The 12,797-nt window shown below is 35.7% G+C and overlaps 1 protein-coding gene across 5 annotated transcripts in view; it reads right to left on the bottom strand.

The window, feature by feature from the left end:
• LOC117171356 (hydroxysteroid dehydrogenase-like protein 2) overlaps positions 1–12,579 on the bottom strand; it is a 21,352-nt gene extending 8,773 nt beyond the window's left edge. Inside the window, exons 1-2 of one of the 5 annotated variants that reach the window (XM_033358601.1) lie at positions 12,478–12,579; positions 12,182–12,267 (exon numbers count right to left, since the gene is read on the bottom strand). The gene's annotated coding sequence lies outside the window, so the exon portion shown is untranslated. Of the gene's footprint in view, positions 1–12,181; positions 12,341–12,368 lie in introns of all 5 variants that reach the window. The other 4 variants (XM_033358600.1, XM_033358599.1, XM_033358598.1 and 1 more) reach the window with 4 other exon arrangements.
• Positions 12,580–12,797: the final 218 nt, after the last annotated feature.

The raw sequence follows: 12,797 nt of genomic DNA, 5'->3' as shown, positions 1-12,797 counted from the left end.
GCCTTCAGATCGGCAATCATCGTACAGCAGAACTCCGAAGTCGAATCGTGCATTTTCGGCTTACATACGAACTCACAGTGGTAATCATGCACCTTCTGTTTTCCGGCTCCCAAACGGTAGGTATGGTGGGGGTAAATTTCATCCACGATCTGGCAGCTGTCACACGCCACTTACTGTTTAGATTTGGATTCCTCTAAGATATGCTCAGAGTAATACCCAAACCCGTGCTTATCTCCAGGCTCCAGTGTACTGTATTTACAGCCACTGACCTGGACCTACAGAAAAAATGATAAAAGTCAAATTAACGCGGCTGGCATGTAATTCCTGCGCAATGTATGCGGGAAAACACTAAAGGACAAAGTCAATAATGAGAGAATCCTCAAAGAATTTGGTATAGTGGATACACTGAAAAGTGTGAAAGAAATTCGTTGAGCTGGTTTGGACATGTTAAGAGAATGGAAGATGAACGACTAACGAAAGAAGTATACCGAGGTAAAGTAAATGGCAGCGTATGCGGAGACAGACTGAGGAAAGAATGTTTACAAAGTATGAAAGTAAAGAGATATGCGAGGAAAGAACAGTTCCTGAAATAAAGGACCTTGAATACTAATTGGCCCGAATGGAGAGCTTTAGATAATTACTTTGTGAAGCTCTTCGCCCCCCCCCCCCCCCCCCCCCGAATATACGATTTGTATAGCCTCTTCGATTTTCGAAATACAAAACTTATGTTTTGGGCCCCAAAATCGTCGCCATCTTTTTTATTTTTAATCAAAATCACTTTGGCATGCCATATTTTTTAAACCATGGACGCTAGGTCATTATTTTTGTTTGCAATTTTTAGGAATTTTATCTGACCTGCAATTTCCAAAACAATGACTTACTTTGCAATTTAACAAAATTTCAAATAATTTTTGAACACAAGAGAAAACTGTAGGTTCGGCAATGTTGCGGCTCATGTCAAAGTAGCATACTTTAGAACTGAGCAGAAAAGCGTAGACCTATTTGAACTCAATAAATACGATGAATAATCGTACAGATATCTATTAACAAAAGGGTATCTCTCATGAGTTTGTAGCAGGTTTTTTTCTTGTTATCCTATCTATAATTAATGCATTTTAAGCATGCGTATGTGTTGTACCAGAAAAGTTCAATATTCCATGTTCGAAAAGCAGTCTCGCCTTGCGAGACAACCCAATCGCTTGACCGTGGTGTGATTGTATGAAAACCTTACAATTTCGGCATAAGTTTATGCGCGCCGCATTCTTCCACCATACCTGCGACCCAGCAAGCGCTGGTGGACGTGGCTTAAGACCTCCTTTATAAGAAACTCATACCGAAATTGCAAAGGTTTCTTGCAACCCTCGCACGGTCAAGTGAAAGCATTTCTTGCACGGCGATACTACTTGCAAAGCATACGCTCGAGCTATATTACCATGCTTTGGTAGTGTAGACTTGCCACGCTAAAATTGTACGAGTTCAAGCAAATATTAATTGAAATTCGGAACAATTTTGCACGTAAAAATTAAATAATTTTAAACAACCCCGCGCATTTCGGTACGTGCGTAGTTGAAAACGTCAGATTTTCAACATAACCTTAAAAACTGTCACATTAAATGCGCACTATCGTCCTTTTCAGAATAACTAATCCTTATAGTTTTAATATCTTGATTAAATGTTTTCGGTGCATTATTATTTATGTTACTTTATTAAATAAAATATGCATCATTAACTTCTAAAATGTTTGAAGTGAGGCGAGACAAAAAATGAGTTCTATACGAAAAGTCTCGATTAGAAACCATACATTAAGTTCCATTGGAATAAATGATCGTTTTAGGTTCCTCTACAGCAAGAAAAGTTCCTTTTTGTTTCAGCTTACTTGAAACCAAATAGCAGTGCTAATAGAAACCCCACTTTTTCTGTGGTCAGCCGATATTCAGCATTTAGACATGTCTCTCGCCGATCCTGATAATCAGGGAACTTTCTTTGTACATTTGAGAATATGATATGGGGGACCTCTCAGTACACACATAAGAGACGGCACTAACGCATAATTAAAAAGAAAAGAAAATGATAAGCATAGTGAAGTCCCTCTATTTTCGCGGCCTTGAAACGCAAGGATTCTTAAATTTCAAGATTGGAGGAGCCTTCAAGATTGGAGGAGCCCTCATATCTACCGCGAGTCGTCAACATAATCTTGTTCAGCAGCGTTCATTGGCTGTACCGAAAAGCGCGGGTGTGTTTAAAATTAATCAATACATACTATCAATAACGATACAGATAAATACGCCCGATTCTGAGTGTAGTAACTACGGTGTAGTAATTCCTAGAACTACTGTTTCTCAGCTTAAGGATCGAGAGCCGGTTCCGTAGTAGACAAAGTCGAGGGCCCCTAGTGCTTTATGCAAGCCAGTGTTTTTGTTGACATACGACGAATTGCTAACTAAAAATCAATATACAGTGAAACTCTTCAATAGCCCTCCCTTCTATAGCCCTAACAAGAATTGACGCCGCGCCACTGGTAGATGTAACAGGAGCTGCGCGGGATCTGCGGTTGTTACTCAGGCGAGTACTCAGGCGTGAGCAAAAAAAATGGAGCGGGCTATAATAAGTTACTTCCCATCCATCGCCAGCCCCAAAATCGGCTCTATAGAAGAGTTTCACTTTAATAGAATCAAGGAATGACTCAAATATTTGGCGGACCTAAAGTTAACTTACAAAAGGTCTAGAGTTTCAAATGTATCATGCTAGGATAGGTGCACTGAAAAAAAATCTAGGCGAGGCGGGTGCCAGATACCATGGAAACAATATTATTCGCGTGGGCTGGACATATATCGGTTCGAAAATGGAACTACGGTGGTTCAAATCTTCTAAGATCAGCTTCGCTCGGCTAGCGAACGTGCGGGATTACTACGGTCCCACATCCGCAGAATCAATGTTGTCAGGACACTGACTTTGCTGACTTACTTTAACGTTTAGAATATTTTATCGAAAAAGTTGTCTGCATTCCCATTAAGTCATCCTACAATGCTCAATTCAAACTTCCCGCTCTTCGGGCCTCTTTTTTCATTAGTCAGCCATTGACACGTAGAGTTGCGTTCCAGGCGACCATCCGGGGTTTGTTCAGGTTTCTCACCAAGTGCACCCGGGTGCACTCGGACTCGTTCAGCGGCGCTGGGTGAGTGGGCGTATCCACCCGAGTAAACCCTTAAGAAATCACGAGATTGAAGGGTGGGGGTCACTCAATGGGTGACTATTTCACCCGACGAAAAATGGTAGGTGGAAGTGAGTGAACACTGAAATTGGCGGGAGGGATTAGCGGCAAGTTGGAAAGTTAGCGCACATACAGAATATAACTCGTGAAAACTTCGTTATAAAGAGAAAAATTAACAGTATAAAAAAAGTTATTAAATTCGCACCCGGAAAACATATAGACATTTTGGGAGAGCACCAAAATGCGATTGTAAACAAAGAAACAGGAAACATCTTAGTGTATGATACGGAACATAGGGTAGAGTGGGACGAGATGAGCATAGCTGTCCTTTTCACGTCAGTATTTAAAATCTGCTAATTCATTGCTTGAACGTAAAGCATTATATACACTCTGCTCCAAAATTGAACGGAAAATTTAAAGTAATTTACTTCAAAATGATGTAATCGTTAATCCTAACCTCTACCGTAATTAACACTACAAAGAGTGAATAGAAAAACGAATTATATCCACATACCTTTAATAATTATATTACCAAAATAAATATAGCAACTTTTCGACTTGACCATGTACATTATCGCAGTAAAAAATAAATTCTACAATACGTAAACTCCCAAATACTAGACTGGTCTACTACAATTACTGCATGACATTGAATTTCATATATAGGATAAGGGGAGGGGGCAGCGGCAAAAAGTTAACAGTCAATGTTTTTTTTAAAGTTAATAAGATGTTGAATTGATCCAGTTTTTTCTTATTTCGAGTTCTACATTATATTATATTTCTATAAGTATTAATCACAACAAAAAAACAATTATTTGGTAATTTAATTATTTCTAACATGCTGTATTTCGTCGGCATACCGACGAAATACCGACCGGATTGATAATAATAATATTTAATAGTTTCTTCCATGTAGCCCACAAGATAAGTTGCTGTTCTACATTGCCGATCATTTATCGACGATACTTGTGACACGTGTTTCACCTAAGCACTTGTCAATATTATTTTCGTCATGCTTGCCCCCCTGGCCAAGCCTCACTTATTTATGAGATATATTATATTTTGGGCTTGTATTACATCTAATTAATATAATTAGATTGTGTGATATTATTTTATCTGTCAAAATATCAAATTTGTATACGGTAAGTATTATCAGTAGACTTGAAAACTTTATATTTCTGTCAGCGAAACTTCCATTCTTTCGTGGTAAAAACTGTTTTCTGTATAATTTTTCTCTTGCAGCGTCAATTTTCAAGATTTTAGTAAGTAACAAAATCTCTCTGATTAAATAGATTTATTTGATGCAAAGTAGAACTAAAATAGTTAAATAATAGCCATGCTATAAGGAAAATCACCTTTGCCCCACTGGTTGGCGTTGCCCCCCTTTACCCTATTGGGGTACTAAACAGTTTTTTGAAACGTCTGCCGTATTTTTAAACCGCAACAATGTTTTTCTTATTTTTATAGCATTTCACGAGTTTTAAATCAAATTTATTTAAGAGATACACCAGAAAAACAGCGCTCTCTCTTTTAGTTGACAGCATCTCATATTATTTAATCATACCTATAACAGTGCTGCTGTCATACTTTTTCTGAGAATTTTTGTCGACAAGATTAGTTTTTTATACGTTAACACCATAATTAGCATCATGCACAATCTGATAATATAAAACATTCCATCCTAACCTACTGACTGCTACACTTAGAGGTTAGGTTAATGCACAGGAAGAGGTGGCTCATTCCGCCCCATATGACATTTTTAGTCAAATAAAAATTTCACCTATTTTGGTTTTACAATTATATATAAATCTGTTGAAAACTTAAGGCCTGATAAATAAGCTATCTAAATAACCAGTGGAAAATATCTAATATGTGATTTTGCGTGATTCTTGAATCTTCTCAACAAATGAAAAATAGCAGAATACAGGTCTTAGAATTTTTAGTTTCGTTTTTCCACATTTATTCCACATTAAGCAAAAAAATGTCAAAAAAGAAGTTTGATAATATTTTTCCTGGTATTAATACAAAAAATAATTGATAACGTACGAGAAAATTAAGTGACTCATCTTATCCCCTAGGCTCATCTCGCCCCACCCTACCCTAAGTTGATGTGAGGAACATTACTACTTTTTAGGATATGGTGTGCTCTCTTAATTTGCAAAAAAGGAAAAGTCAGGCGTTGCCAAATCGACAGCAGTTGTTTTCGAGCCAGAATTTTGCAATTACGTTATAACTGCTCTCCTACCAAGTTTTCCAAGTTACCACCTGCCCAGTGGGCACACAAGTCCTAAACTGGTCCTATATACGTCTTTCGGTGCACGTCTTAAGGACGTCCTGAGGACCTTTTAAAGATATGAAAAGATCCAAAGGATGTCTTAAAGACGTCAACTCATATGACATAGAGGTACATTCTAAGGACGTCTTTAGGACGTCCCGGTGCCCACTGGGTGCATTCGGGTTCATTCTAATATATTCCTTAAATTGTTTTGCATTAAATTGTGGAACAATTCTTTCAGAATATCCAATTATTCTAATAGGCGTTTCTCTCGGGCATCGGACTTTCATGGAAAATTCCATTAAAATGCCAGCACTTTCCACCTCATTATCACTATCCGCATCATCACTTTCCAACATAGTTGCAAACATGATCGTTTGCAACAATAACCGGTTTGATGCAACTGCAGCAACAATTATTTTATTCCGCTGGCTCTCCATTGTATGTTGTTAAATATAAACATAACCTGGCAATCTTTGTATTCGCGGCATGATTTGCACCAAATCCTTTCACACGCAACCGTTCAAAGAAACCACGCCCCTTTTGCAGGTTCACTATGAGTACACTTCGTGATAAACCTGAACGAACCCCCGGGTGAATTGGTGGGTGAAGAAGTGGGCGGAGATTACTAGGGTGGAGTGGAAGGGGCACCGAAGAATGAACGGCTTCGAGTTTGTGCCGGGTGTATGTTTAGATTCAGATATTTAGCGAGTAATGTTTGGGAAAATATAATTGAAGTTATGTTATACAAAAGTCGACAACAATTTTCCGGCACATATTTTATAAATTTGTATGTTTCGCACTCTACTCTATTTTCGGTGGGGGAAATAGTCACCCAACTAGTAACCCCCACTCTTTACCCTAGTGATCTCTGAACGGTCCACCCGAATGTAGCCGAACACTCAACTAGCGCCGTGGAACGGCTCCGAGTGCAGACGTTGGAGGCCTGGAACGCACCTGAGGAGAGCGTTGAGACCATCGTGGGAGTTGTCGGAACTGTCCAATTTAAAATAGCTGCGTACGGGGTACTTGAAATAGGGAAGACTTCACTCTAATAGAAAGTTCGTTTGACAAGAGTGTTCAGACATATATGGCATTTCATGAATACCTATTATCAACCATATCGACCTACTTAACAAAAAAGATTGAACTCAATGAGTACAGTCAACTGTCAACTGATCAAGCACTGCAATCGTTGCTTATTTTTCGAATATCGACAAGTGACCTTTGGTTCGGTCGTATTCGCAGCACCGTAGCGACTCTAGTGGCCGAACTTAACATTTATAATTATAAACTCTCTTTCAAGTATGGCAAGGCTGTCACGAGATTTAGTTCTAATTGAGTGAAAATTTTATGTCAATTTCATCATTAAAAATCAAAAATGAAATAACCACCTTTCACATAATACCACATTACCAAATTGATAACGTCATTTCAACTTTGGCCCATTCGGCAAAAATTAACCTAAAGTTATGTGTAATACTAAAAAATATAAACCAGATTCTAACTGTAAAAGTCCTCAATTATAGGGTTTGTTAAACAAAAACAAAAAAAAAGATACGAAAATGAAAGTCAAGATAGTTAAGCCAGAATTCGGTCCCCCTCGGCTTACCATATGACTACCTGCTGAGAGTCAGAAGCGATTTTTTATAGACCTGGAATAACTGATTGAAGGTGAGTAGGTGTTATGCACGAAGAATTACTTTACAAAACTTAAACGCATTTTCCTCAAAACAGTGTTTTTACGATTGACGACCATTGTAACTCAAAAACTATTCAACCGATCAATCTAAACTTTTGATGTTTTTCTATGCATCAATACTGCCATACAAACTAAAAAGATACGTAAGTCCAATCTGACTCGAACTGAGAAAATCGAGAAAAACTTCTTGCCCAAAGAAGTTTAATATCGACTAAAATTTTGGATAATGAAAATACGCTATTTGGGTAAAATAATGTGCTTTTTTACATTTTGCAATAAAAAATTGATTTATTAAACAATTATTTCTTTTAGAAAATGGACTTGCGATGTTTTACTAGTCGCGGCAAATCAAAAATACAAGGCAAAAAGAACACAGTCCCTTGCGGACGATGCCTTTGTCGAAAAGCTCGAGAGCAGCCTCAAAATACAACATCAAAACAAACGTAACGGACACTGTGTATTTAGTGGCTTTCCCCCAACTTACCCGAAAGATCGTCGCTAGTGTATAGCCGAATTTAGCCCGGACTTATTTCCCGTGGATTTCCGATCAGATTCCGAGCTAATTTACAAGGCTAAAAGATACGTAAGGGTAAGCGATTCTTTTCGTTTGTCAATTCCCGTCGCACTCGGTCACTTTTACAACGCAAAAAAAGCACAAAGTTCTTTAAGTTCTTTTTCATGTGTATGCTGATGACGTAATTCCTTTCTCCCTACCGAAAGAAATCTGAGTTTTCTTTAGCGAAATAGCTTGGCCCATTTGAGTCTATAAACAAAGTCGATTTGAAACAAAATAGTCTCGGAGATAGTTTGAGAGATTTGGGTCCTTTTCAAAATCCTTTTAGTGGTCCTTTTAAGAGTGGTGCGACGGTAATATAATGTTCCTTTTGTATTCGTCACGGACCGGGCGGGCAGAGTTATTTACAGTAGTTGGTCGTGGCTAATCCGCTCTCCCTTTTTCAATTTCTCTTCAAATTATTAACACCTTTTTTTAATGGATGAATTTTCTCATTATACTTATTTATAATTATAACTTATATATTGATATACAATTGAATATAGTTGAATTCAAAAATGTTGTCTTTTTTGGCGTATCTCATTCCATTTACGAGAAACGTTCTATTACTTCCAATTTTAAGCATTGAAAAAAAAGTTAGATATCTAAAGTCATCGAAAGCCGTAGATTCCGAATTGTTATGGTTTAGGCTGTTAACTATGAAATTAAAAAAAATCTACATCTAAATTTTAATCCGAAAGCTTAACAAAGGACCTCTCTGCTTGTTATTTATGATCGTATTCTTATTTCAATTTCGGAAAGGATATTTTAAAGCCTTCAGACCATTTAAACGAGCTTCCTGGACCTTTAAAAATATCTACCTGAGTGCCTGCGGAGAAGTCCTCTGAACTTCTTTGACCTAAAGAATTTTTAGTATATACTCAAACATTCTTTTCGGTAGGGATTGTACAACTTTTAGGACACGCAAAGTGCTTTGTGTATCTATTTCTGTTGTATTTTTCAACTTTTTCGACTTTCCTCATTTATAAACAATCGTTTTTGCAATAAATATGAAAATACAGTTAGATGCAGCTTTCTCTTACGAATCCAGCGATACCAAAAAATAATATTTCATAAAAATGTCACTTTTGTATCTTTTTAGTTTGGACGGCATATAGCTATAACTTAGACTATTATGACCGCAAGAAACAGTTATAAAATGTTGATAAAAATTATGTCAAAAATTTTTCTTGTTTTTTAAGTTTTAAATTACATGTATAAAAATATCCAAACCTATGAAGTCGATTTTTGTTCATTTACCAGCCCTTTAAAATTCGCAAAAATTAAAAACTGGGAAGGGGGGGGGGTACCCTTAAATTAAAACAATATATCATGCATGTCACAAGAAAATAAGAAATGTACTAAGTCGAATTCAACACTCGATGCTATTGTCCGGCAAACTCCTCCCACTGCCGTGTAGCTAATGAGAGCAATCTACCGGATACTAACCTAGTGACCGGCACCGGACATCAAACTGCCGCATAAACTAAAAAGATACGCAAGTGACATTTTTTATGAAAAATTAGTTTTTGGTATCGTTGGATTCGTAAGAGAAAGCTGCATCTAACTGTGGTTATAAAATCTATTAATTATTCATATTTATTACAAAAAACGAGTAGAGTCGAAAAGTGTATTGTAAAAGTGACAGAGTGCGGCGGGAATCGGCAAACGAAAAGAATCGCTTGCCCTTACGTATCTTTTAACTTTGTAAATTAGCTTGGACTCTGATCGGAAATCCACGGGAAATAAGTCCCGGCTAAATTTGGCTATACACTAGCGACGATCGCCAGTGACTTTGTGTTCTTTTTGCCTTGTATTTTTGACTTTCCACGACTAGTAAATTATCGCAAGTCTATTTTCTAAAAGAAATTGTTTAAAAAAGCCATTTTTTATTTCAAAATATGAAAAGCACATTATTTTTACCCAAATAGCGTATCTTAATTATCCAAAATTTTATTCGATATTAAAGTTCTTTGGGCAAGAAGTTTTTCTCAATTTTCTCAGTTCGAGTCAGATTGGACTTATGTATCTTTTTAGTTTGTACGGCAGTATACACTGCCATAATAAATTATTTCCCTTATCGACACAAGCCCGGCGCAGCCAATGAACGTCACTTGATGAAAATAATCTGAAAGTCACGATAGAAGTATGGGCACCTCCAGCCTTTTAATTATCGAATGCGTACGTTTCAAGGCCGTTAAAAAAGGCGAGAGTTCACCGTGCTTCATAAAAAATGTGCATTTTTTATCTTCCGCGAAGAAAAGCACCTAATGCGGAAAAAATAGATTTTTAGTTTTTTACACGAATATATAGATTTTTACACGAATCTAGTTTTTTCTTCTTCGGTAACAAAAATATTATTCCTAGATCTGAAAAAATCGAATTATTATTAAACTGCAAAGTGATGTCCTCTTATGGATTTCCTGTGTTGGACCACCTCTTTAATCACTCCTCGCATAAAACAAGGCTACCGCGCGTGCAAAATTTAAAAAGAAATCGTATGTCCACTCAAAATGTTTGTTCATCAGCTCATACAATTTGTTAATTTTCACTCAGCCCTATTTGACAAGCCATAACTTAGGAACTATTACAGTTATAATAGTAAGTACTTTTTTTTAGTTTTAATCATAATCTTGCAGTCAGGGAATGGTTTATAATTCTCATCTCCCAACTATATCCCGATAAAAATTTATGATTTCGTCCGGTTTAGGAAAAAATATACTCTCTTTGCGAAACCCAGAGTTTTTTTAACCTACGATCGATTGCGAAAGGTGATGAAAAACAGCAAACCTTTTTGCAAAAAATCTATTGACTTTGAATCATATAATAAGTAGGATTGGGAAATTTCTGTGTATATTAACGGAAAATACAGAGATGCGATTTTTTACATACAAGAAGTAACATTAATTATAATTCATAACATTAAAGATATAAACAATTTAGAACTCAATTATTAAATCAAGTTTTAAATAATATGTTTTAAACATTTTTGAAACAGTAATTTATCATCAATAATTCTGAATTGAGAGCATATGAAATTTAAAAAATACATATTTAACTATTTGGAATCTGAAAATCGAGTGATTTCGGGATAAAATGTTGAAAATACAACAATTTGAAAACGTTACAAATTGAATAATTTCAGATTTAAATTCTGGAAATTGAGTGAATAATATTCAAAGGAGCTGAGACTGCATTATTCCTAATTGAAAGCTTTCAAAACTAAATAATTAGAAAGGGCAAACTTCCGAATGTGAACGATTTTAAATTAAAAGCGATTAAAATTTGACAATATGAAACTAAAAACTAAATTAAACTTTTCAATATCAAAGCTTCTGAAATTGTAGAATTTAAAATATTTATTAGGTAAAAAAATAATTGTTTAACATTAAAACTAAGCAAGCCAAATTTTAGAAGATCAAAAAATAAATTGAATTATTTCAAAAGAACGTTCAAAATAAATGATGATTTATTAGGAACTTGAAAATAAAAAAAATATACTCCGGAACCTTGAAACTTAAACGAATCCAAACTTGACTAAAAACTGAAAAAAATTTATTCACCAAAAATTGTTTAATATCTGTAAATTAATTATAATATGTTTAGAGGAACGTTTTTGGGTCGTCATGAAGGTAAGAAACTAAAAATACTTTTGATTATGTTGAAAAATAAATGGAAATTTAACAATTATTTAAGGGTGGTGCCCCCTTCAACCCCATAAAAGTACGCTCCTGACTATTCTTATAATTAAGTTAAAATCTGAAACATCTCTTGATTATAACTTGAACTTAAATATTGCTTTATAAATACATTTGTATAACAATGTATACATTTTTGATCGTAAAACGGGATTGTCTCCACGGCGTTGGCAAACGTGGAACTCGAAGACTGAACTTTGAACGTGTTATTTCATGCTTACTTTCCCTGACAGTCTATAATGCCGCCATGCAGAAGACATTCAGAATCTTTAAAACATATTTCGCTATCGTATGTTAGCACTTGTGCTCACCATTTTGGCAATTTAGTTGAAAAATTAATTTTCAAAAAGAAAATTAATTCCCACGGTTTAACGAAATTTCATATTTAAAAGATAATTGAGAAACAATCCAGCGTAAATTTTTTTCTCGTACAACTGGTGGGACATAGGAGTGGCAGCAGGTTGCATCTTTCCAGATAAAGAGGACCTTCACCCCAATGAACTAAATTTCCATCAATTAAAAATATTGTCAAATAATGGCTGTTGCACATTCAATTTATAAAATAAAAATATATATTGCTCATTTAATTTATTTTTAAAGTTTATTTACCTTCACTAAAAGTTTTTTATACAGGAAACTACCTACACTATAAAAACTTTCGAAAACATTTTAAAGTATCACTTGAATTATTAGCTTTCTCCCTCATAAAATGTTCTAATTATTTATTTTTAAAGTAATATACCTTTCTTGCTTTTGTGTCCTTGCGATCGGTACAAGCCGGCCCAGCTATTACTTCCCCTATAAAGTCAAGTCACGTACAGCGTTCAACTGAACAGTAAGAAAAGTGCCGTTAATTGAAACCAAATTGACTTAAATTTAAGTACAGCTCAGATCTACCGAACTGAAAACAGCAAACAAGAAGTTCTTACACAAAACAGTCTCAAACCTCAAAACAAATCAGTATTATCGGCCCATAACATTTCTTCCGAATTGCGATAAGGAATCCGATATAAGTGCTTACAAGTGGTCAAAACTTACATCACACACGACAAGGTCCAAACTGGTCCAAACGTTGGCAAAACCTCCGAATTAAAATTAACATGGCTGGATGGCAGGCTAAAGCCTATACAGTGTCCCCAATCTTGGCAACTTTATAACTGCGCTTGCGTGGCACCCGATTGGTCACTGTTTGCGCGCTGAGTTTGAATTATCTAATATTCAGATTTAGTATTTCCAACAAATAATTATTGAAAAATGCCCAAATAGAATTTCCCTAATCCAAAAATAAGAGTTTGGAGTGTTAGATTTTTTAGTAACTTGATTTTTTTTAGTGACTTGAAGAAGACCTGGATTACAAG

Source organism: Belonocnema kinseyi, chromosome 4, assembly GCF_010883055.1.
Source record: "Belonocnema kinseyi isolate 2016_QV_RU_SX_M_011 chromosome 4, B_treatae_v1, whole genome shotgun sequence".
NCBI lineage: Eukaryota > Metazoa > Arthropoda > Insecta > Hymenoptera > Cynipidae > Belonocnema > Belonocnema kinseyi.
This window is presented reverse-complemented; position numbering and strand designations above follow the sequence as displayed.